Genomic DNA, 27761 nt, shown 5'->3' with positions numbered 1-27761 from the left:
GTGGGGAAAAAAATATCTGGTGGGGGGCAGTCGGCTCCTGAAAGGCCGGAGCACAAAAGGCAGGAGGGATGTAGGAGGGAGGTGGATGTGTATGTCCTATGGGCTGTGGCAGGGTCCTGAGAGGTGGCGGGTCTTCTGAATGGTAGCGAGCTGCTTCCTTCTCCAAGGTAGCCTCCTCCCCAGGGGTCAATGTGTCTCTGGGATTTAAAACTGGATAAAGGCGGTTGGTAAGCATTGGAGCCTTATTCATTAGGGTGGTATTTTGAGGGGGACCAGGAAGGTTCCCAGGGTCCTGGGGAGACTGAGAAGGGTCTATGTCTATACTAACTGATGGGCATGCTAAGGGGGGACGAGAGGTCGTTTGCGTAGTCTCTTCCCCAATCCTGACAAGTATTAAGGTACCATTGTCAAAGGGTGAACTTTTAAGAATTTCATTAATTAAGTTCCAGTAAGAAAAGGTGGTAACAGGCACCTTTTCTGGGCCAAAGGATTCATAAAAATCTTTTAAACAATCTCCTACTCTAAGCCACCGTTTACCATCAATGGTCCCTTCAAGGGGATACCATGGACACAATTCTCCTATGTATGAAAAAAAAATTTAAGTCATTTTTCTTAACACGTGCTCCCCCATGTCTTGAAGGACTCATTGAGGCCTGACAAAAAAAAATCATGTGATGAAACTGTTTGTCCCATGGTGGGTCACTCACCGTGTGTCATCACTACCCTCCTCCCGGATCTGTCTCTTGGTGGTATCTGCTGAGGCAATCGCGAGCTCCGCTAGACCAAGTCTTCCAGGAGGATGGGTTTCCCAATCAGTCAAAGGCTCGAGCCCCAGTAGGTGGGCGCCAGATGTCCCAGCCGGCAGGACACATCAATGTGGGCAGTGAACATAGATGGGGAGAAATGAAGGGACAAGACACACTAGAGATGACAACAAGACAGGAGTTCTGATCAAGCTGCAAACTTTTATTGTTCACACAGGGGATTTATATGCTGGAGATGGGAAAGCTCTCTTATCGGCAGTTCCTGGATGTCTTCACAAGGTGAGATAAGCTCAGGATGTTTCAGGAAGACAGATGGCTTTAGGAAGTCTCAGCGAGACAGATAGCTACAGGATGTCTCCCAGGCAGGATGTCTACCAGGGGGCTGTTTCTTGTAAGTGTCAGGCTATTCTATGAAGGAGAATTTCTTCTACCCCTGAAACCCAGGGATTCAGTATTTTGAAAGGAAAATTGGAAAATAAAAGCAATGTGTTTGCAAATATGTGCTACACAAAAATCTTCCCACTCTCATTCTGAACAATGCCTTGACATTACCTTCACCCCAAGTAAGACACAATTAGAGGAGAAGAGTTAGAAAATCTGTGAACACACATTTGGAATGAAAAATGCTCCGGAGATCACAAACTTGGAGGTGGGAGAGTAGTTTCCAAAAGTAAGGGACAGGGTAAAAACTCCACAAACATGGAGCTCTGCCAGCCAAAAGACTTCTTGATAAACTGCCTCTGAGGTTGGGCATTTGAAATATATGTTGTTGTCAGGAGCTTTAGCTTCCTTTGTAGTGAGACCAACAAAGCTGGGTCTGCATCTATGTGACCTGGAGGACATTGTTTCTTATTTTCCAATTAACATGAGGCAGCAGTGCTGAATTCTCTCTTTGTAGGTAAACTGTGGCCACAGTTTAGACTGTGAAGCCATTTGGTCATACTCCAGTTTTCGTGGTGTTTCTTGCAGCTGCACTGGGCGTTTAGTATTTGCTTCACAAAATACAAGGAGTTCAACTGGGACACAGTGCTGGAGGGAGTTCTGTCACATGTGGTGCGTAAGAGTCTGCAGGAGAATTTACAAACCAGGCTTAAATCCCACATAGATTGTTCCCTTGACCATAGCAATCTGATTCTGAACATTGCCCTGAAACCTCTCCATATAACAAGATGCCTTTACATACAAGGGTCTGGGGGCTGCACCATGTCAGTCACAAACCATTTGGAAGCCAATGGCAGATCCACATGATCCCACCACAGATGTTTAAACACACACCTGCACACCCCTGCTCTAGGCCCACTACTCAGCAGGCTCCAAATTACTGGCATCTCTGTTCTACATCATTGTCATGAAACCCAGTCAATCAAGGCACTGTCTGGTACACTCATGATCATCAATAGGACATCCAAAGATTCTCCAGTGCCAACTTGTCATGGGAATTTTAAAAATTTCATGGTATTTATCTAGTTATTTTTCAATGATGAAGTTGGAGGCACTGTGGGTTTCAATTCATTCAGGAACCATTAAATGGAGAGGAAGCTCATTTCAATGAAAACTCTGGACAAATCTAACAGGCAAGGTTTCCCAAAGACAGGCCAAAAGTTCACATGAAGTCAGGCACATTGAGGTCCACAATGTGAGGTCCATGTGTGTTTTGACTTGCAACTATGGCTGCCAAGTCTTTAAGAATAAAATCATGCGATATCCTTCCTGAGATTCCCAGTGCTGTGTGCAAGCCACAATGGGCCTAGATCTCAGTTTCCAAGTGCGACTCTCATGCGTGCCCTCCTACAATCCCAAAACAATTAATGGCAATACTTCTTTCAGTTCAGTTCCAGAACTCAGTCTCTAAGGGGAATCACACCAGTGTTCAAGCCCAGGTGGACCCAGTCATCTCTTCCAATGGCCACACAACTGACCACAATTAAAACCAAAACACTCCCACATGGCCCTCATCTTCTTCCATATAGACACTCATTATAACCTCTGGCTGTAGGTTTCCATAAGTGGCGGAGCCAAAGACAGTGTCCAAAATAAGCTCCCTTGCCCCCATTTGCTAAAATCAGTGTGGCAGGGGCAGCCTTCCTCTGAACCAGGAGTGATCAAAGAGGCCTACCATTAATATTGCTCTGATTCTCCATTTTGAGGCCTACTGAATCTGGGGTTTAGATTCTTTATGTTAATTGGAGTCATGAGAAAACCCAAGAACCTATGATCTAGCGTCTGCAGTGCTTTGAAGAACTCCTTGGACCCAAAGGATCCCTAATCTCAATGATGGAGTTCAGGAACCTTACAGAGGAAGGAGAGAGACTTCATCCACAATGACTGCTCTTTTGGCTATTTTGGTTTTGAATGCACACATGGGATTTTTCTATAGATCCATCATGTGGTGAGAATCTAAGCCACAGCCTCACACAGGGCCAAGAGGCTGATTCAGACATATCCCTTTCCAAAGCAATTAAGCAAAGAGCCATGGGTGATGCCCATTCATTTCCATTTGAAAACTGTTCTCTGTAGGCTTCACAAAGGGATGGCCTGAGGCAAAGACCTTCCTGACATTCAGGGCAACAGAAGAATAAATAAGCAAAGGGCCCAAAGCAGGGTTTATCCACTGAGACTTTCTTGGTCACACTGATATTTGATTTTTCAGAGATGCTCGCCATTTCCTTCAGCTATCCAGTACATGGCCATGTCACAGAGCTTGGAGGTGGTACATATATTGGACACAAAACCATGAACCTATTCTTGAGATTGGCTAGAATTCAGAAAGAATACCGGAACTTAGGAAGGTAGTAGGTGTTGCCCATCCATAAGGCAAGCCGCAGACCATTCATAAATTGGGCATGATGAATGCTGGGAAGCTTTCTATTAGACAGGACACATCTATTGATACCTTCTCTTTTCTAATGTCTACCATCACGGACACAGTGGGATACACAGACATAGAAACACTCTTCTTGTCAAACGACTTACTAGAAATAATTCACAGCAAACCAAACAATTCAACTTTCCCACCTATTCTCAGAACATGAGACAAAACCACAAACCAACACGCACACCCACACCAACACAGACCCCCAAGTAGGTCTGTGACTATCCGGAGTGTCCTCTGACTGATGGGCCATAATATATTACTCCATAATGGGCAGTCCTGGCTCAGATCTGGTCTCCGTGGCCAACTCTGTGATGCTGTCAGGAGTCAGTGGTGAGCCACTGCCTGCTTTCTCAGGAAAGGCCCCACTTCAGACCTTCCTAAATTTGGCCACCCTCACATCAGTAGTTACCAAGAAAGACTGACTCTGTCCGTGGTAAATCCAAACATGTTTGTCCACTGGGACTTGGACTGAGACTGGCTCGGGGTGCCTGGATTCCTGGATCCCAAGTTCAGAGAGTTCTATCACCAAGGAAGTGAGGTGAGGTCACGTCCTTCAGGAACTGAATAAGGTCACTACCTTGCTAACCACTTTGTCCTAACAGTTGCTTCCAAGGGTCCCATGAGATGGAGGCTGCACCTACTTCCTGTGACATTTTAACAAGTTAGAATGGTATATCAACCTTAGGAACCAGGGAACAGCTCTCCACACAGGAATGGTTTGGTCCATCTTCTCTACATTAAGAAGCAAGAGGCTGATTCAGACACATCATTTCATCCTGACCGGGTTTTTTTGCCATGGAAGAGGACTTTTGCTCTCTCAGGTCCTTCATAGCTGCCTACATCTTCTCAAGGCATTATTTCTGCATGGACTTTTGAATTTCTCAGCTGGTGAACGATCCCATACCTTCCTGTATTGTAAGACCAACTCTGACCCTGCTCTTCTGAAAAGTGAGATTGAGGGAACAGTGTATGGTTAGGGTGAATAGCATGTTCGATTTGGGTTAGGAATCATTCTGCTTTATGAATACTGGTATTGGGAACCTGTGATATTTATAAGAATATAGATGTGAAATATATGTATGAGAACAGAGATATAGGAAAGAATTGAAGCCCAGAAAGCCATTGGACCCTTGATTGTTATACTTAGCTTGAATTATGTTCTGCACCGAGGTCTCAGATAAATAGATTTACAATGGCATAGAACCGTGTACCTCGGATGATTGAATGTAGAAGAGAACATCCAGTCAAAAAGGGATAGTCCCTAAGATTAGGAAGATAGTCAGTATGTTTAGGAAGAACAGTGAGTCTAGGATTTGGTCCAAAAGTTCTTTAGCAATAGGGTTTCAGTTAGAGAGTGAATATAAATGTCAGCACATGTGAAGAGACAGTCACAATGATGAACTGGGGAAAATATGTAGGAAAGCAGATATCAATAGGGACATTAGAAAATCAGGCAAAGTATAAAGTGAGTGATAGGACTGGATATTTTCAACAGGCTTGAGGTTGAATATATTATCTTAGGAAGAAACACATTTGTAGTCAACAATAGGATTGACATTTGAGAGCATTAGGCAACCTGGACATGGATGTTTTTAGTAATCCATGCTCACTTTCCATTTAGGCTTTGGTACGATCAAATGTGTGACCTTTGCATTATGTGTCCATAATAATACTGTGGTAAAATGTATATGTAGATCAGGTGACATGAGTATTTCTTCCACCATTCTGGGAAGCAATATTCTGAAAACTTATACATTAGTACTGGGGATACAAACAGGTGTACCCTGTTTTGACGATTATAGAGATGATGCATGAATAGACCATATTGTGAATAAAGTATATAACTGGTTCCACTTTAAATAATGGATTGAATTTACATCTGAAAATATATTGGATATCATATATTGATATATATACATTCATTCCAACCAGTTATATATCTAATGGTAATATTAGGGTTACTGTTTATCATGAAGAGTGTGTGAGTTTGGCATCAAAATTGATTGTGGAATCGAAAATAATGTGTTTAGAAAGAAGTCTAGTGAAAGGACCAGTAAGTATCTTGGAGGAATACATGTGTTCTGAAGAAGGAAGTAATTGAAAGTGAACCAAATGCCTATAAATTTGTGAAATTGTGGATCAAAAAATATATACTATGATGTCCAAAACCTGAAGAAATTGTAATGTACCAGTGTTGAATAAAAATGAACTTCAAAATACACATCATGTCCCATAGGAATCTACTTGCATTGATGTTAAACTGGGTGAGTTACTGTAGAAATATTATGATTTGTAAGCACTATTCATTGAAGTTAGTTTTCAGTACTAGGAAACCAATATGTATTTCAGGTGGTTGAGTATTTCTGAGAATAATCTTGTGAAATGTTGTTTATAAATACACATGCAGGAACATGAATGAATTTAGCGAGTGTATAAAAAGACACATATATTTCATATTTTGGGAAATCTGGAGAATATATTTATACACACACACACATTAATATGTAGCAATATATATGCCAATCAAAATTCATCATGAAATATAATTCATCTACATATCCAAAAATATTCATTTTAGTGAACATGGATTTATTTATACTGTTTTTCAGTAGGAAGCCCACACATAGGTTGAATTTTCAGTTCCATCAGTATTAAGGAGGAGTCATGTCTTCTCACAATTATTATATTCCAAAGTCAGTAACCTCACATGAATGTACATGTGATACCAGGTAGGATAATATATGCATTAAAAATGCATGTGCTGAACAGGCTACAGAGAAAGGGAGACAGGAATTTACATATATGGTAACTTTAAAAACTCATGGAGAAATATTACAATGAAAAGTTTACTAGATTTATAGCACATATGTTTGATAAAGCAGAAGGCAAATCCAAGTATACACCATGCTTCCTATGAAAGGCGTGTATTTCTATTCAGTTAGTTTTTTTTTTTTCTCCATAATATTAGGATTAGAAGTCAGAGTCTAGTAGGGTATGGCTTAGTGTCAGGTATTCAGCATTTCAATTGGAAAATAGGAAAATGAATCTAATGTGTATGCAAACATGTACTACACAAAAAACTTCCCACTCTCATCCAGAACAATGCATTTACATAACCATCGCTCCATGTAAGACACAATTAGAAGAGAGGAGTTAGAAAATCTGTGAATACATATGTGGAATGAAAAATACTCAGGAGTTCACAAAACTGGAGGTGGTAGAACAGTTTCCAAAAGTAAGGGAGAGGGTAAACACTCCACAAACATGGAGCTCTGCTGGCCTAAAGACTTCTTGAGAAACTTCCTCTGAGGTTGGGCACATGAAATATATGTAAGTGTCAGGAGATTTCACTTTCTTTGTAGTGACACCATCAAATCTGGGTATGCATCTTTGTGACATGGACGACATGCTTCTTTTTTTTCTAATGAACATTAGGCAGTAGTTCTGAATTCTCTCTTTGTAGGTAAACTGTGGCCACTGGGAGCTAAGTGTCTCCCTGTGTGGTCTGTGAAGCCATTTGATCATCCTCCACTTTTCGTGGTCTTTCTTATTGCTGCACTGGGAATTTGGTATTGGCTTCACGAAATACAAGCAGTTCAACTGGGACACAATACTGTAGGGAGTTCTGTCACGTGTGGTTGGTCAGGGTCTCCAAGAGAATGTACGAACCAGGCTTCTATCCCACATAGCTTTCCCCATTGACTATAGCAACCTGATTCTGAACATTGCCTTGAAACCTCTCCATATAAACAGATTCCTTTAAATATAAGGGTCTGCTGCCTGAACTATGTCAGTCACAAGGCTTTTGGAAGCCAATGGCAGATCCAGGTAGTCCTACCAAAAATATTTTTAACACACCTACAGTCCACTGCTCTACGTCCACTACTCAGCAGGCTCCAGCTTACTGGCATCTCTGTTTTACACCATTTTCACGAAACCCAGTCAATCAAGGCACTATTTGGTACAATCATGTTCAGCAACAGGACATCCAAAGTTTCTCCAGTGCCACCTGGTCATGGGAATTTCAAATATTTCATGGTATTTATCTAGCAATTTTTCAAGGATGAAGTTGGAGGCACTGTGGGTTTCAATTAATTCAGAAACCTTTACATGGTGAGGAAGCTCATTTCAATGAAATCTCTGGAGAACACTCACAGTCAAACCTTCCCAAAGAGTGGCCAAAAGGTCACATGAATCCAGGTTCATTGGGGTGTACAATGTGAGATCCATGTGTGTTTTGACTCTCAACTATGGCTGCCAAGTCTTTAAGAATTAAATAATTTGATATCCTGGCTTAGAATACCCGAGCTCTGTGGAAAGCCATCCTGGGCCTAGATCTCAGATCCCAACGGCGACTCTCATGCGTGGCCTCCTAAAATCCCAACACTATTTTATGCAATACTTCTCTGAGGTCTGTTCCAGAACTCAGTCTCTAAGGGGAATCACACTGCCATATGGCCCTCATCTTCTTCCATGTAGACGCTCATCATTACCTCTGGCTGGAGAATTCCATGAGTGGCGGAGAACAAGAGTGTCCAAAATAAGCTCCCTTGCCCCTCATTTGTCTAATACAGGGTGGCCTGGACACCCTTCCTGTGAACCTCGAGTGTTCAAATAGGCCTGCCATTAATACTGCTCCACTTCTTCAACTTGAGGCCTACTGACTGTGGGGTTTAGATTCTTTATGTGAATTGGAGTCAAGAGAATACCCAAGCACCAATGGGCTAGCCTCTGCAGTTTTGAAGAACTCATTTGACCCAAAGGATCCCTATTCTCACTTGATGGAGGTCAGGAACCTACAGAGGAAATCTGGAGACTTCATCCCAATGACTGCTCTTTTGAACATTTTGGTTTTATATGCACCCATGGGAATTTCTTTAGATCCATCAGGTGCTGAGAATCTAAGCCACAGCCTCACACAGCGCCAAGGGCCTGATTCAGACACATCCTTTTGCAAAGCAATTAAGCAAAGAGCCACAGGTATGCCCATTCATTTCCATTTGAAAACTGTTTTCTTGAGGCTTCACAAAGGGTTGGACTGAATCAAAGACCTTTGTGACATTCTGGGCATCAGAACGATAGGTAAGCAAAAGACTCAAAGCAGGGTTTCTCCAATGAGACTTTTCAGGTCACACAGATATCTGAGTTTTCTGAGATGCTTGCCATTCCCTTCAGCTATCAAGGACTTGGCAATGTCACAGAGCTTGGAGGTGGTACATATCTTGGACACAACTCCATGGGCATGTTCTGGAGAGTGGCCAGAAATCAGGAAGAAAACAGGAACTTAGGAAGATAGCAGGTGTTGCCCATCGATAATGCAAGCTACAGTCCATTCATAAATGGAGCAATATGAATGTTGAAAAGCTTTCTACTAGACATGACACATCTATTGAAGCATTCTCTTTTCTAATGTCTACAACCACGGACACAGTGAGATACAGACATAGAAATACCCGCCATGTCAAATGACTTACTAGAAACAGTCCATTCCAAACCAAACAAACTGACTTTTCTACCTATTCTCAGAAAATGAGACAAAACCACAAACCCAAAACCACACGCACAAAGGCACCTCCTTCCCCCAAGTAGGTCTGTGACTATCCGGAGTGTCCTCTGACTTGTGGGTCATAATATATTCCCCCAAAATGCCCTGTCCTGTCTCAGATCTGGTCTCCTTGGCCAACTCTGTGAAGTTCTCCAGAGCCAGCGGTGAGCCAGTACCTGCTTTCTCAGGAAAAGCCCTGCTTCAGAACTTTCCTGGCATTTGGCCTTCCTCACATCTGTAGGTACCAAGAAAGACTGACTCTGTCCTTGGTAAATCCAAACAAGTGAGACCACTGGGACAGGGACTGGGACTGGCTCGGGGTGCCTGGCTTCCTGGATTCCAAGTTCAGAGAGTTCCATCACCTAGGAAGTGAGATGAGGTCACTTCCTTCAGGAACTGAATGAGGAAACTGCTTGGCAACCAATTTGTCCTAACAGTTGCTTCCAAGGGTCCCATGAAATTGAGGCTGTCCCTACTTCTTGTGACACTTTCACAAGTTATAATGGTATATCAACCATAGGCACCCAGGAACAGATCTCCACACAGGCCTGTTTTGGTACATCTTTTCTACATTAAGAAGAGAAGCTGATTCAGACACAACCCTTTATCCTAACCAGGTTGTTTGCCATGGAAGATGACTTTTGCTCTCTCAGGTCCTTCATAGCTTCCTACATCTTCTCCAGGGATCATTTCTGCATGGACCTTTGAGGTTCTCAGCAGGTGGAAGATTCCCTACATTCCTGTATTGTAAGATCAACTTTTTCCCTGCTCTTCTGTAAAGTTAGATTGAGGGAAGAGTGTATGGTTATAGTTAATAATATGTTCGGTTTGGGTTAGAAATCATTCTGCTGGATGAGTAATGGTATTGGGAACCTGCTGTGTGTATTGGAATATATAGGTGAAATATATGTATGAAAACAGAAATCTAAGAAAGATTTGAAGCCCACAATGGCATTCGGCCCTTGATTGGGATACACAGCATTGAATTACGTTCTGCAGAGATGTCTCAGATAAATCGATATATAACACATTGTACATTTAATGATTAAATAAAGAAGAGAACATCCAGTCTAAAAGGGATAGTCGGTAGTGGAAGATTAGTAAAATAGGTACTTGTCACTTCCTGTTTTTCTGTATGCTTAACAAACACTGTTGAAATCGTGAGAAATGTTTGCTAATCTTGTTTTCAGAATGTACTGTTCCCAACTGCCAAACTGCAGAACGTACTCCCTCACTCAGTGTCAAATAAACTGCCCACTCGCCCTTACCCATCAGTAAACTTCCCTCCCTTGCCTCCCCAAGGAAAGTATATAAGCTCTGCTTAAGCTGTTCTCAGGGCTCTCTGCTCTATTCAAGTGAGCTCTGAGCCCCAGCATGCTGGACCCCAAATAAACCCTTTGCTGTTGCATGAGACAGTGTCTTGGTGTTCTCCTCCTCCGACACTCACTCGACCTTTACATATTGAGGTTCCACGGAGTTCCGGCAGCGGCGGGAAAGAGGCCCCAATGTGCTTTTCTGAGGGCAAGTAAGGTGCCTCTTTCTGGATTCAGATTTCATGTTAGGGCTTGGCAAAGTTGCTGGCGATGAAGTGCCTGAGCTCTCTCCGAAGGTGGCTGAGAGACGTGTCACAGAGACACAGGGTACCTCCCTGGGGGCCGCCCAAGAGGACTCGGGAAATCAAGGAAGAATAGTCTCCTGGACTCAGTGATATTTTGTTTCAGATTCGGTATTGACATCCCATCGGGTTTTGCCTGCTACTCATTCCTGGTCTCGGTGTTGGACGTCCATTGCCTGTCTTTATTGTCTTGTCTTGTCTGTGTCCTGTGTCCTTGCTTTTACTGTTTGTGTACCTTTTATTATGTGACAGAGCACTTAAATGCCTCTGTCCCTGACCCTTGATCACTGGGCCAAAGTCCAATTAAGTGCTCAGAATCTTTTTTTTTTTTTTTTTTTTTTTTAGTAAAACGCTGGACCTGGCAGACTCTCTGTGCCTCAGAATGTCCCACCTTTGAAGTCAAATGGCCTCTAGTAGGATCTTTCTACTTCCCACTAATTGAAAAAGTCAGAGATATTGTCTTTCAGCCGGGTCCACATAGCCATTCGGATCAACAGCCATTTATCTTAACTTCGCAGGACCTCTGCAAATCTCCTCCTCAATTGGTGAAGCCTTTCCTTGCCCCTGCATCCACTCCTACTCCTTCCCCCATGACCTCTCAAACCCTCTCCTCCTCCTCCTCCACCCTCTGTTCTCCCTGAGTCACAAGATTTGACTCTACTGGACTCTCCTCCCACTCCTTATCCCCTGTCCTCGTCCCCTAAGACAAAACACCCTCTAAGTGATTCCCCTGCAGCTGACTCAGCCTCTCTACCATTGGAGAAAGCTAAGCTGTAATAGGTTCTGATAATGGTCTGGCGTTCCAGGCCCAGGTAAGTCAGGGTTTAACCAGGAACCTTGAGATTAATTGGAAGTTATATTGTGCTTATAGACTCCAGAGTTCAGGACAGGTAGAAAGAATGAATAGAACCATTAAAGGAACTTTAACGAAATTAAGCTTAGAGACCATCATAAAAAATTGGACTATGCTCCTGCCTTATGCAATGGTTCATGCAAGAAATACTCCCTATGAAATTCTCTATGGTGCCCCTCTTCCAGCAAGGGACATAACCCCAACTCTAAGACCTAACCATCCCTTCCACACCCCCTTGCTTGACAGACTTAAAGCTCTTGAAAGAACTCAGCGATACCTGTGAAAACAGCTTGCCACTGCCTACCAAACTGGGGACGAGGGGACTCCACATCAATATCAAGTAAGAGACTTCATCTACATAAGACGACATCAGGTGTTATCCCTGGAACCCCGCAGGGAAGGAACAGACGAGGTGCTACTTATAACACCTACATTGGTGAAGGTAGACGGAATCATATCCTGGATCCATGACTCTCATCTCAGGCCTACGCCCTGTCCAGACTCTGGCTGGAAACTGGAAAAGACTGCTAACACTTTCAAATTGCGTATTTTCCATGTGGATAAGGCTATAGACTCTCCCCTTGGCCTCATCAGCCCATTCAGCTGTGATGGGTGAACACAAATCCTATAGAAAAAGAAGTATAATCTATCTTGCATACAGACACCTTAGGGACCTGGTGGCCATCTCTCAACCCAGACAATGGTCAACTGGCTATAGGTCTTTCCTATTGGGATATTCCTGATGAAGAGGATCCCAGTAAAATTCCATTAAACCCCTCCCGTACCATAGATAACAGAAACACACCTTATGAATGTAGGGACACGCGAGCCAGATGCAGGTTGGCTAGCCTAGATTACTATGTGCCCGGCAGACTATCAAAGCCACAAAGAGTCACGGCAGTGTGGGGGAAAAGCCGACTTCTTCTGTATGTCATGGGGATGTGAGCATACAGGGGCTTCCTGATGGAACCCAAACTCCTCATCCAATTCAGTACACATCATTGGCCATATTACCAATTAGATAACCAAAACTGATGGCCCACAGAGGGGTCTCTAGATGCTCAAATTCTGCATGACCCTTTTAACTTCTGAAAGTGCTCAAGAGGGTGAAAGGAGATTCCCCTATGTGGAAGCCTTTTCCCTTCTTCGCTCACATCGTGAACTATGATTCTCCAATAGATCCTCACCCTCAGCCTTCTGCTGCAGACACTCTGGTGTCACTCCCACCTCAGAAACCTGATTTCTCCCCTCCAATTACTAGATCAAAAACCCAAACCTCCGCCAGTTCAAAGACCATTGCCCCCTTGCTGAGGTAGTAGGTACTGAGGTACCCCTCCACCCACTCATTCCTCTATTCTCCTGTCAGTGCCCACACCGGGTCCCACCAGGTCCTGTTACCAGTTAACCCAAAGCTCAAATCAGCTGAGGAGGGCCCTCAGACCCTTATCTATGATGTAATGAAAATGGCCTCTAAAGTTGCTTTATCATCACTGAAAACAGGTTACCAAGAATTTAAAGTCGCCCACAGGATTTTGGGATACTCACTCCCATCTTCCCCTCTGCTCTACCTGTTCCACTGCTCAAGTTTTGTTGCTAGGAAAATCCAAAACTCCTTTCCCATTATTCTTTTACATCTCTCCTTCCTCATTCTCAGATCCTTGGAGGTGCTCTCAGCCCCACTTACCCCGTCTTCCCCCTGTGTACAAGGCCCACAAAAAAGACTTACCTGACCTTCTCCAGAAGTCTTCACCATGGCTGAATTTAGGACTTTCAGCAAAAGAGTCCCTATAAAAGAGTTCAATGTAGATAAACTTTCTCTTTTCATGTTGCCCTGTTCTACTTGGCCACTGGCTAAAAAACTCAGCACTTCTAAGCTAGACACCCCCTTTTTGGGTGTTTTTCACAAAATATGTGAACAAGGCCTCTGGCCTTGAGCTGGGGCTTCACAGAGATGGCTACCTTTCTAAGATAAAGAAGTTACCAACTGGGCTCCTTTTCAACAGCTGGCAGGGGGAAAAAAGAATGGGAAGAAAAATCTCTCCCCCTCTCAGGTGTCCTTGAAAAGTTAACTTGCCCAGAACAGAGGAAAAAACAGAACCAAAAGCTGATTTTTGTGAACTTCTGCAAACTGTGATCTTCTGAGCCCTTTCCCTTACATGTTGGGTAAAAATTCTGAAACTATCTAAACTTGGGTTCAGGGGATTAATTGATTAAAACAGAAGCAATTCCCTCTAAATCCGGTTGCAACCAAATAGGACTGATTCCCTGTCTTCAGTGCTATCTTTGATGCCTTGCCTTATCCGTCCCTACAACAGTATTATTCTATATACTTAAACATTGTTTATGTTTTTATGAAATGGTAAACAGATGTGATTAATTGTGTAATGGTGCAGATGTTTCCTAGAGCGCACTATCATGATGCAGGTTAATTTGAAGGTCAAATAGGGGGGCATACAAGCCGGTTCTGCTGGAAACATATACCCTCACTTTAGGCATTCTATTAGGAATAGGATTTGCTGAAGGGGTGGGCACAGGAACCACTGCCCTGGTCTATGGGACACAACAAATGACCCAATTAAAAGCAGCAATAGACCAAAACTTAAATATATTAGAAACCTCCAACAGAGCTTTGCAGGAATCTTTTACCTCTCTGTCTGTAGTTGTTTTACAGAACAGTCGAGAGTTGGACCTCCTCTTCATGAGAGAAGGGGGCCTTTGTGCTGCATTGAGGGAAGAATGTTGTTATTATGCCGACCATACTGGAGTTGTAAAAAAAAATCTATGAGTAAATTAAAAAGACGCCTTGAAGAGCATCTATGAAAGAGAGAGGCCCCAAAAGGGTGGTTTGAGTCTTGGTTCACACAGTCCCACTGGTTAACTATGCTTTTATCAACACTGGCCGGTCCAATAATAATCCTCAAATTATTGCTAACTATAAAACCCTGTTTGCTCAACCATGTAATTTCTTTTCTCCAAGCTCAAGTTGGACAAGTTAAATTTATGGCAATACCCCAACAGCAGACATAGAATGTACACCCCCCCAATGATCACTTTCATGATTAAAAGTAGCCAGAATTAGAAGTGGGAAATGAAAGGTTAATAAAATAGGTACTCGTAACTTCCTATTTTTCTGTATGCTTTACAAAACACTGTTGAAATATTGACAACTGTTTGCTAATCATGTTCCGAGAATGTGCTGTCCCCAACTGCCAAACTGCAGAATGTACTCCCTCACCCAGTTGCATGCAAACCCCCCACTCACCCTGAACTATCAATAAACGTCCCTCCCTGCCGTCTCCAAGGAAAGTATAAAAGATCTGCTTAAGCGGTTATTCAGGGCTCTCTGCTCTATTCAAGTGAGCTCTGAGCCCCAGCATGCTGGACCCCCAATTAATCCTTAGCTGTTGCATGAGACAGTCTCTTGGTGGTCTCTTCCTCCAACCTCGCCCGACCATTATTAAGATGATTGAATGTAGAAGAGAACTTCAAGTCAATAAGGGATGGTCATAAATATTAGGAAGACAGTTGGTAGGTTTAGGAAGAAGATTGAGTATAGGATTTGGAACAAAAGAACTTTAGCAATAGGGTTTCAGTTAGAGAGTGAAGTTAAATGTCAGCACACGTGAAGAGTCAGTCACAATGATGAACTGGAGAAAATATGTAGGAAAGCAGATATCAAGAGAGACATTATGAAATCAGGCAAAGTATAAAGTGAATAATAGGATTAGACATTTTCAAGAGGTTTGAGGTTGAATATATAATATTAGGAAGAAAAAAAATATGTAGTCACCAATAGGATTGACATTTGAGAGCATCAGGCAACATGGACATGGATGATTTTAGTAATCCATGTTCACTTTCAATTTAGACTTTGGTACAATCATAAGCGTGACATTTGCATTTTGTGTCCAGAATATTCTGTGACTGAATGTATATGTAGATCACGTGACATGAGTATTTCTTCCATCAATTCTGGGAGAAATATTTTGAAGACATATAAATTATTATTGGGGAAACAAAGAGGTGTACCCTGTGTCCATGAAAATAAAGATAATGCATGAATAGTCATTACTGTGAATAAATAATGTAACTGGATCCAGTTTAAATAATGGTATGAATTGTTATCTGAAAACTCATAAGAAATCTTACATTGATTTACAATCATTCATTCCAACCAGTTATACAACTAATGGTAATATTAGGGTTATGGTTTATCATTAAGGTGTGTGAGTTTTGCTACAAAAGTGATTATGGAAATCAAAAACAATGTGTGTGTAAAGAAGTCTCATGAAAATGCATGCCAAGAAACATGGAAGAATACATGTCTTCGAAAGAAGGATGGGATTCAAAGTGAAAAAAATGTATATAAATTTGCTAACTTGTGCATGAAATATATGTATCCCTTGATTTTCATAAACTGAAGAAATAGTAATGTACCAGTGTTGAATAAAAATCAACGTCAAACTACATATCATGTCCCATAGGAATCTACTTGCATTGATGTTAAACTGGGTCAGTAACTGTAGAAATATTAGGATTTGTATGCACCATTCACTGAAGTTTCTTTTCAGTACTAGGAAAGAAGTATGTATTTCAGGTGGATGAATATTTCTGAGAATTATTTTGTGAACAGTAGATTATAAATCCACATACATGAATATGAATGAATTTAGGGAGTATGTAATAAGACCCATTATTTATATTTTGAAAAATCTGGAGACTATATATATATATATATATATATATATATATATATATATATATATACATACATATATATGTATACACACACACACACACACACACACACACACACACATAGTGACAAAAAAATAGCAATATATATTCCAATGGAAATTCACCATTAAATATATATCATCCAGAGATCCAAAAATGTCCATTTTGCTGAACATGGATTTATGTATAATGTTGTTCAACTAGAAAGCTCACCCATAGGTTGAATTTCAGTTGAAACAGCGTTTAGGAGGAGTGGTTTCTTCTCACAATTTGTATCAGCCAAGTCTGCCACCTAACAAAAATGTACATGTGATACCAGGTAGGATTCTATTTTTGCATATAAAAATACGTGTGCTGAATAGGCTACAGAGAAAGGGAGACAGGAATTTATATATTTGTTAACTTTTAATACACATAGAGAACTATTTCAAAAAAATTTACTAGATTTATAACTCCTACCCTATATAATGCAAAAGGCAAGTGCAAAAATACAACATGCCTCCTCTGAACTGCTTGTATTTCTATTCTTTTTGGGTTAATTTTCTGCATCATATTAGGATTAGTAGTCAGAGTCTAGTAGGTAATGTGTTTGTGTCAGGGATTCAGTATTTCGAATGGAAAATTGGAAAATGAATCCAATGTGTATGTAAATATATGCTACAAAAAATCTTCCCACTCTCATCCAGAAAAATGCCTTGACATTACCTTCACCCCATGTAAGACACAATTAGAGGAGAAGAGTTAGAAAATCTGTGAATACATATATGTAATGGAAAATGCTGAGGAGTTCACAACCTTCGTGGTGGTAGAAGAGTTTCCAAAAGTAAGGGACAGGGTAAACACTCCAGAAACATGGAGTTCTGCTGACCTAAAGACTTCTAGAGAAACTGCCTCTGAGGTTGGGCACTTGAAATATATGTTGCTGTCAGGAGCTTTAGCTTACTTTGTAATGAGACCATCAAGCTGGGTCTGCATCTTTGTGACCTGGAGGACATGGTATCTTATTTTCCAATGTACCTGAGACAGCAGTGCTGAATTCTCTCTTTGTAGGTAAACTGTGGACACTGGGGGCTAAGGTATCCCTGTGTGGACAGTGAAGCCATTGGTCATCCTCCACTTTTCATGGTTTTTCTTGCTTCTGCACTGGGAGTTTGGTATTTGCTTCACGAAATGCAAGGAGTTCAACTGGGACACAGTTCTGGAGGGAGTTCTGTCTCGTGTGGTGGGTAGGCGTCTGCAAGAGAAAGCAACAACCAGGCTTCTATCCCACATAGCTTGCCCCCTTGACCATAGCAACCTAATTCTGAACATTGCCCTGAAACCTCTCCATATAACAAGATGCCTTTAAATAGAAGGATCTGCTGGCTGCACCATGTCAGTCACAAGCAATTTGGAAGCCAATGGCAGATCCACATGGCCGCACCACAGATGTTTTATCACACTACTGCCCACCAATTCTTTAGTCCCACTACTCAACAGGCTCCATGTTACTGGCATCTCGGTTCTACACCATTTTCATGAAACCCAGTCAATCAAGGCACTGTCTAGTATACTCATGATCAGCAACAGGACATCCAAAGGTTCTCCAGTGCCACCTGGTTATGGGAATTTCAAAAATTTCATGGTATTTATGTAGCCATTTTTCAATGATGAAGTTGGAGGCACTGTGGGTTTCAATTCATTCAGGAACCATTAAATGGTGAGGAAGTTAATTTCAATGAAAGCTCTGGAGAACTCTCATAGGCAAGGCTTCCAAAAGAGTGGCCAAAATGTCACATGAAACAAGGTCCATTGAGGACTACTATGTGAAGTCCATGTGTGTTCTGACTCTCAACTATGGCTGCCAAGTCTCTAAAAAAAAATATGTGATATCCTGGCTGAGATTCGCAGTGCTATATGCAAAGCCACCCTGGACCTAGATCTCAGTTTCCAAGGGTGACCCTCATGCGTGGCCTCTTAAGTATCAACACAATTAGTGGCAATACTTCTCTGAGGTCAGTTCCAGATCTAAGTCTCTAAAGGTAATCACAGCACAGTTCAAGCTCAGGTGGACCCAGTCATCTCTTCCAACCGCCACACAAATGACTACAAATGAAATCAAAACATTTCCACATGGCCCTCATGTTCTTCCATATAGACACTCATCATAAACTCTGGCTGGAGTTTTGCATGAGAGGAGCAGCCCAAGTCAGTATCCAAAATAAGCTCCCTTGCCCCTCATTTGCCTAAACTCTGGGTGGCCTGAACACCCTTCTTGTGAACCAGGAATGATCAAATGGGCCTGCCGTTAATATTGCTTGGCTTCTCCAAATTGAGGACTTCTGACTGTGGGGTTTAGATTCTTTAAGTGAATTGGTGTCATGAGAAAACCCTAGCCCCTATGGGCTACCCTCTGCAAGGCCTTGAAGAACTCATTTGACCCAAAGATCACTCTTCTCACTTGATGGAGGTCGGGAATCTTACAGAGGAAGGTGAGAGACTTCATCCACAATGACTGCTCTTTTGGCCATTTTGGTTTTCGATGCACGCATGGGATCTTTCTTTAGATCCATCAGGTGCTGAGAATATAAGCCATAGCCTCACACAGGGCCAAGGGGCTGATTCAGACACATCCCTTTCCAAACAATTAAGCAAAGAGCCACAGATGATGCCCATTCATTTCCATTTGAAAACTATTTTCTCCAGGCTTCACAAAGGGTTGGACTGAGGCAAAGAACTTCCTGACCTTCAGGGCAACAGAACCATAGGTAATCAGAAGTCCCAAAGCAGGGTTTCTTCACTGAGACTTGTCAGAAGCCAGTGGTTAGCCACTACCTGCTTTCTCATGAAAGGCCCCTCTTCAGAGCTTTCCTGGCATTTGGCCATCTCACATCTGTAGGTACCAAGAAAGACTGACTCTGTCCTTGGTAAATCCAAAAAGTGACAACACTGGGAGTGGGATTGGGCTGGCTCTGTGCGCCTGGCTTTCTGGATCCCAAGTTCTGATTGTTCCATCACCAAGGAAGTGAGGTGAGGTCACTTCCTTCAGGAACTGCCTTGGCAACCACTTTGTCCTAACACTTGCTTCCAAGGGTCCCTTGAGATTGAGGCTTCCCCTACTTCATGTGACACTTTCACAAGTTAGAATGGCATATCAATCATAGGCACCTGGGAACAGCTCTCCACACAAGCCTGGTTTGGTCCATCTTCTCTACATTAAGAAGGGAGAGGCTGATTAAGACACAACCCTTCATCCTGACCAGGTTGTTTGCCATGGAATATGACTTTTCCTCTCTCAGGTCCTTCATACCTGCCTACATCTTCTCGAGGGATCCTTTCAGCATGGACATTTGAGGTTCTCAGCAGGTAGAAGATCCCCTACATTCCAGTATTATAAGACCTACTCTGTCCCTGCTCTTTTGTAAAGTAAGATTGAGGGAAAACTGTATTGTTAAGGTTAATACCAGGATGGATTTGGGTTAGGAATCAATTTGCTTGATGAATAACGGTATTGGGAACCTGTGATACTTATAAGAATATAGAGGTGAAATGTATGTATGAAAACAGAAATCTAAGTAAGATTTGAAGCCCAGAAGATCATTGGACTCTTGATTGTGATACTTAGCATTGAATTACGTTCTGCACAGATGTCTCAAATAAATTGATATTTAATGGCATAGGACCTTGTACCTTGGATGATTGAATGTAGAAGATAACATCCAGTCAAAAAGGGATAGTCGGTAGCATTAGGAAGATAGTAGGTAGGTTTAGAAAAAAGAGTGAGTGTAAGATTTGGAACAAAAGTTCTTTAGCAATAGGGTTTTGGTTAGAAAATGATTTTAAATGTCAGCACATGTGGAGAGTCAGTCACAATGATGAACTGGGGAAATATGTAGGTAAGCTGATATCAATAGAGGCATTATGAAATCAGGCAAATTATAAAGTGAGAGATAGGCTTAGACATTTTCAACAGGGTTGAGTGTGAATATATAATCTTAGTAAGAAACAAATATGTAGTCACAAATAGGATTGACTTTTCAAAGCATTACGCAACCTTGACATGGATGTTTTTAGTAATGCATGTTCATTTTCCATTTAGGCTTTGGTACAATCATAAATCTGAAGTTTGAAATTTGTGTCCAGAATATTTCTCTGAATAAATGTATATGTAGATCAGGTGACATGAGTATTTCTTCCTTCATTTCTGGGAGCAATATTGACTGACTACTACTGAATCATAGGTATAGATTCTTTATGTGATTTGGAGTCATGAGAAACCCAAGCACCTCTTCAGGGCTTGAAGAACTCATTTGACCAAAAGGATCCCGATTCTTACTTGATGGAGGTCAGGAACCTAACAGAGGAAGGCAAGAGACTTCATCCACAATAACTGAACTTTTTGCTATTTTTGTTTTGGATGCACACATGGGATCTTTTTTTAGATACATCAGGTGCTGAGAATATAAGCCATAGCCTCACACAGGACCAAGAGGCTGATTCAGACACATCCTTTTCCAAAGAAATTAAGAAAAGAGCCACAGGTGATACCCATTCAATTCCATTTGAAAACTGTTTTCTTCAGGCTTCACAAAGGGGTGGCCTGAGGCAAAGACCTTCCTGACATTCAGCCACACAGAACAATAGGTAAGCAAAAGGCCCAAAGCAGGGTTTCTCCACGGAGACTTTCCTGGTCACACTGTCCCTGCTCTTCTGTAAAGTTAGATGGAGGTAACCTTGTATGGTTAGGGTTAATAACACGTTCGATTTGGGTTATGAATCATTCTGCAGGATGAATAATGGTATTTGTAACCTGCGATATTTACAAGAATATATAGGTGAAATATAAGTATGAAAACAGAAATCTAGGTAAGATTTGAAGCCCAGAAGGGCATTGGGCTCTTGAGTGGGTTACTTAGCTTTGAATTATGTTCTGCACAGATGTCTCAGATAAATCAATATACAATGGCATAGGACCTTTTACCTTGGATGATTGAATGTCGAAGAGAACATCCAATGAAAAAGGGAAATTCGGTAGGATTAGAAAGATAGTTGCTAGGTTTAGAAACAACAGTGAGTATATGATTTGGACTGAAAGTTCTTTAGCAATACGTTTTCAATAAGAGAGTGAATGTAATTGTCAGCACATGTGAAGAGTCAGTCACAATGATGAAATGCGGAAAATATGTAGGAAAGCAGATATCAATAGAGGTATTAAGAAATCAGGCGAAGTATAAATTGATGGATAGGATTAGACATATTCAACAGGCTTGAGGTTGAATATATAATCTTAGTAAGAAACAAATATATAGTCACCAATAGGATTTACATTTGAAAGCATTAGGCAACCTGGACAAGGATATTTTTAGTAATCCATGCTCACTTTCAGGTACAATCATAAGAGTGACTTTTGCTTTCTGTGTCCAGAATCTTACTGTGATAAAATGTATATGTAAATCAAGTGACATGAGTATTTCTTCCATAATTACTGGGAGCAATATTTTGAAGATGTATAAATTCGTATTGGGGGAAAAAAGAGGTGTACCCTGTGTCAATGAATATAGAAATAATGCATGAATTGACTATACTGTGAATAAATAATATAACTGGTTCCAACTTTAAATAGTGGATTGATTTGATATCTGAAAATATACAGGAAATCTTAAATTGATATACAGACATTCATTACAACCAATTATACATCTAACAGTAATATTAGTGTTATGGTTTATCATAAAGAGTGTGTGAGTTTTGCTTCAAAAATGATTATGAAAATTGAAAATGATGTGTTTGCAAAGAACTCTCATAAAAGACCAGTTAAGAAACCTGGAGGAATATATGTGTTCTGAAGCAGGAAGTTATTGAAATTGAAACAAATGCCTATAAATTTGTGAACTTGTGGATGAAACATATATCCTATGAGGTGCATAAACTGAAGAAATAGTAATGTACCACTGTTTAATAAAAATGAACCGCAAAATACACATCATGTCCCAGAAGAAACTGCTTGCATTGATGTTAAACTGGGTTTTACTGTAGAAATATTTGCATTTGTATGCACCATTCACTGAAGTTAGTTTTCAGTAGTAGGGAACAAGTATGTATTTCAGGTGGATGAATATTTCTGAGAATAATCTTGTGAAAAGTTGATCATAAATCCACATAAATAAATATAAATTATTTTAAGGAGTGTATAGTAAGACTCATATATTTCATAATTTGAAAAATATAGAATATATATATATATATATATATATATATATATATATTTTATATATGTATACAAACACACACACAGACATTAAAAACTAGCAATGTATATGACAATCGAAATTCATCATTAAATATATATCATCCACAGATGCAAAATATTTATTTCACTCAAAATGGATTTATGTATAATGTTTTTCTACTAGGAAGCTCACCCATATTTTGAATTTTCAATTTCAACAGCGTTTAGGAGGAGTGATCTCTTTTCATAACATGTATCTGCCTAGTCAGCAACCTCACATAAATGTACGTGTGATAACAGGTAGGATTCTATATGTGCATATAAAAATACATGTGCTGAATTGTCTACAGAGAAAGGAGACAGGGAGTTTTTGAAAGCCACAGCTGAAGGGGCCACATCAAACTTCCAGCTCCCAGCAAATTTCCACCTGCCAGATGATTATTGGCTCACAGAGGCCCCCACAACATCTAGCTGATTTTCTCATCTGTGGTGATGCTCATTTGAGATGCTTATTGAGCTCTTTACCCGCCCTTTCAGACTGCCAGCTGATGATTGGCTCACAGTGGCCCCAGCAACATCTAGCTGATTGTCTCCTCTGCGGTGATGCTCATTGGGCTGTTTCCCTGCCATTTCAGACCACGGAACTGCTCATTGGGGGACTTTTTTGGCTTTGCCCTTTGACCCAGTAAATCAGCCTCAAGAGCAGGAAGATTGTGGGAGGTGGAAAGGCTTGTGGCTGTGACAGAGACTTTACACGGAAGCCAGTGGTGGCAGTTGGGCTCTGAGTGTTTTTTCCTGAGGAGCTGTTTTGTTTGGCTTGTGTGGTTCTAAAAATAAAGTTAGTTTCTTTTGACAAGTGGCTCCTGAATTGTGCCCAGCCAGACTGCGGCATTTGGTGGCTCGCACAGGGAGCGACTGAGGGTAAGTAAACTGCTCGCCACTGAGGGCAGGGCGAGAGGATGGGTAGGCATTTTAAGATTCCTCTTTTGTTTTGCTTCACTTTTGTTTTAAGTTGCCTGTCCCTGGAGATGAGTGAGATGGAAGAAAAACCGCTAACATCTGAGGAAAAACTATTTACGCCTGAGGAACAGATAGGGAGAAAGGACGGATGCACATGTCAAGAGGATAGAAAGGCTATAATGATTTTGTGTAGTTCCATTTTTATTTCATTCTGTCTCGGTTTTGTTTGGTGTCATCTTGTTGGGTTGTATTATAGTAGAAATACGGGATCAGAAATTAGTAAAAAACAAACTGAAAGAGTGTTATGTAAATTGTTAGAGGAAGGAGGCATCCCAGTAAAATCAAGAACAGTCAGGGCATACAGTGATACAATACAAAAATGTATCCCATGGCTTTTTAAGGAGGACTCATTAAATATATCACAATGGAACCATCATGGTGAAGATTTAAAAAGAGTAGAAAAGAAAAGGCCTGGGACTCTGCCAGTTGGCACATTGCCATTGTGAACGTTCATATCTGGTTTGCTTAGTCAAAAGCCTTCAGTTCAGACAAAAATAGAGGAACAAAGCTTAGAGCAGAAAAAGCCATCAGGGGCAAAGTTACAAAAGGAGACTGCTACTAACACCTTTCTATCACCAGAGGGCGTAAGTGTCCAACCAACAGCGTCACCTCTACAGGAGACTCTTACTAACACCTTTCTATCACCAGAGGATGTAAATTTCCAAATTACAAGGCCACCTCCATATGCTGGGTGGCCCCAAACCCCCGCAGTTGATAGTTTGGATCCTGAGACACGATCTCAAGTATTAACATGCCCTGTATTTGAGGTAGGAGGGCAGCGAATTCACCACGCTTTAAATTTCAAAATAGTGAAGCAGCTAAAAGAGGCTGTAACAACCTATGGTCCTCAAGCACCCTTCATTGTAAGCTTGGTTGAATCCATTAACAACTTGAATATGACGCCAGCAGATTGGGCAAATATGTGTAAAGCTGTGCTAAATGGAGGTCAATAAGTGTTATGGAAGGTTGCCAATGAGGAATTTTACAAGGAGACGCCTAGGCGAAATGCAGCAGCTGGTTATCCTCAGAGAAATCTAGATATGTTGTTAGGAAAGGGACCTTATGAGGATCAGAAGCAACAAATTGCATATGACCCTGGCGTATACGCATAAATTGCTGTAGAGGCGGTTAGGGCATGGAAGACATTACAAGGACATGGAGGTTTACAAGGTCAATTATCTAAGGTAATACAAGGAGCTAATGAATCTTACGCTGAATTTGTAGATAGGCTTATTCAAACAGCTACCAGAGTTTTTGGGAACACAGAATAAGCAATGCCATTAATAAAACAACTGGCTTATGACCAAGCGAATCGTTGGTGAAGAGATATCATTAGACGATGGAAACATGAAGATTTAAACACATATATTAAATTATGTAGAGACATTAATAAATAAGAACAAGTCATGGCAGCTGCAGTAATACAGGCTTTAGATGCCAGAGACATCAATGAACCAGGGCAAATTGTGGTAGCTGTAGTAAAAGAGGCTTTAGATGCCAGGCCAAGAACATGCTACAATTGTGAAGAAACACGAAATTTTAAAAGGAATTGTCCCATAGAAGGAGGGTTTAACAAAGCTAGGAAGAAAAGTAGTAGAATACCGGGTATTTGCCCACGATGCCATAGAGGGAGACATTGGGCTAATGAATGCCATTCTCAAACCACCATAGAGGGTACTTCATTATCAAAAAACAAACAAAGACCAGGTGTTTATCCACGATATCATGGAGAGGGGCATCGGGCTCCATTGCCAAAAAATAGACAGGGGGGCCCAATGCTCTGGGGCCCCAAACTACAAATATATGGAGCACTGGAGGAACCCAGCAATCCCATCAGGATAGTGCACAGTACACATTGTCCATCAGATCCCTCTTCAGACAAACCAGAGGGAGCACAGAGTTAGACAACTGCGCCTCCGCCAGATAAGTACTAACTCCAGAGATGGGGGTTCAAATAATTCCCACAGGGGTGAAAGTACCTCTTCCCAAAGGAACAATAGGCTTATTATTGGGACGCAGCTCTTCTACTCTAAAAAGACTTATGATAAGTCCTTGGGTAATTGTTTCCGATTATCCAGGTGAAATAAAAATTATAGCCAGTTCTCCAAAGGATATATCTGTAATTTCACCAGGAGATAGAATAGCACATGTACGAATAATATCCAGCCTACATGATAAATTTTCCAGTCATGCTGTAGAAAGAGGTTGCAAGGGATTAGGCTCCACAGGTGTAGATTGGGCTATGGTTTCTTTAAATTTAGATTCTCGCCCCATGCTTAAACTAAATATTCAAGGACATGAATTTAATGGGCTACTGGATACAGGTGCAGAACTTAGCATCATCTCTCGTCAAGAAGGGCCAAAACATTGGCCATTACAACAAGCCACTCAAATTCTTTGAGGTCTAGGAGTGGCGACTAATCCCCATAAAGGTGCAATTGTATTAGATTGGAAGGATCCTGAAGGATGTGAAGGAACTATACAGCCATATGTATTGGATCATCTTCCTGTAAATTTATGGGGATGAGATGTCCTAGATTAATTAGTTTTGACATTAACAAATAATATCAATCAAAATGCACCCACTATTATGGCTAAGACAAGGTTTTAGGAAAGGAAAAAGACTAGAAAAACAAGAACAAGGTATAGCAGCACCAATACAAATATATCAAGGAACAGACAGACATGGGTTGGATTTTCAGAAATGGCCACTGAAACAATAAAAATTACTTGGAAATCAGAAAGACCAGTATGGGTTCTTCAGTGGCCCCTGACTAAAGAAAAGATACAAGCAGCCCATGACCTGGTCAAACAACAATTAGCAGAAGGACATATACAACCTTCTGTATTTCCCCATAATACTCCCATTTTTGTCATCAAAAAGAAATCTGGTATATGGAGATGATTGAAAGATTTAAGAATCATTAATAATGAGATGGTGATTATGTTACCTGCTCAATCGGGGATTCCTCAATTATCTGCTTTGCCAAAAACTTGATATTAAAAATCATTGAAACATAAATGGGAAATATGCATTTGGATAGAGTTGATATAATTTTTCCTTTATTATTTATTGTACTACCAACAAAAAAAATATTCCTACAGGAGTATTTTGGCAAGAAGCTCCATTATTATGGATACATTTATCTTATTCTTTTAACACTATTATTACTAGGTATCCTGAGGCTGAGGGACAATTAATACTCATAGGAATAAAAGCAGCAAAGGGAGTGTGTGGATTTTCACCCAATAAAATTGTTACTCCATATACTATGAATCAAATTTATGAATTAGCTAATAAGTTAAATACTTGGGCAATAATCATGTTTAAATCTATTGTTTCTTTTGATAACCGCTTACCATCTAATATTTTATTGTCTTTTTGGTCATCGCATCCTGTAATTTTTCCAAAAATGACAAGAAAGCACCTATCATGAATGCTCCAAATATATTCACTGATGGGTCAAATAATGGCAAGGCAGCAATAGTTACACCTGATCCAACTTTTACATTTTTAGTACCCAAACAAACAGCTCAAAAGGTAGAGGTTAATGCAGTATTACAAGCTTTTGTGATGTTTTAAGATTCTGTGTTTAATTTATTTTCCGATAGTCAGTAGTTAATGCTATAGTATCCCTTTAAGATGCTGGTAGGATTTCCCCTTCCTCTAATGTTTTCTCTTTGCTTTCCACTATACAAAGTCTAATCTGGGACAGAAAAGATCCGTTCTGTTCTTTATAGGACATATCAGGGCACATACAGTATTCCCTGGAGCCCTTAGTTTGGGCAATGATTTAGCAGATAAAACTACGAATGACATACATACATATTTTCTCTACACTAGAAGAAGCTATAAATTTTCATAAAAAGTTCCATGTCAATGCTAATATTTTACAAAAGCGTTTCAAAATAACTAAGGTACAAGCTAGACAAATAATAAAACAATGTCAAAATTGTGTGATCTTTTTACCACAAGTTAATCTTGGAGTCAATTCTAGAGGATTGATACCTAACCATATTTGGCAGATGAACGTCACAAACTTGCAAGTATTTGGAAAATTAAAATATTTGCATGTTACAGTTGATACTTCTTCTGGATTTTTGATGGGCTCCCTTCATGCCGGAGAAAAAACTAAAGATGTTA

Source organism: Callospermophilus lateralis, chromosome 12 (assembly GCF_048772815.1).
Source record: "Callospermophilus lateralis isolate mCalLat2 chromosome 12, mCalLat2.hap1, whole genome shotgun sequence".
NCBI classification, from domain to species: Eukaryota; Metazoa; Chordata; class Mammalia; order Rodentia; family Sciuridae; genus Callospermophilus; species Callospermophilus lateralis.
The sequence above is the reverse complement of the archived record's forward strand: the minus strand, read 5'-3'. Positions refer to the sequence as shown.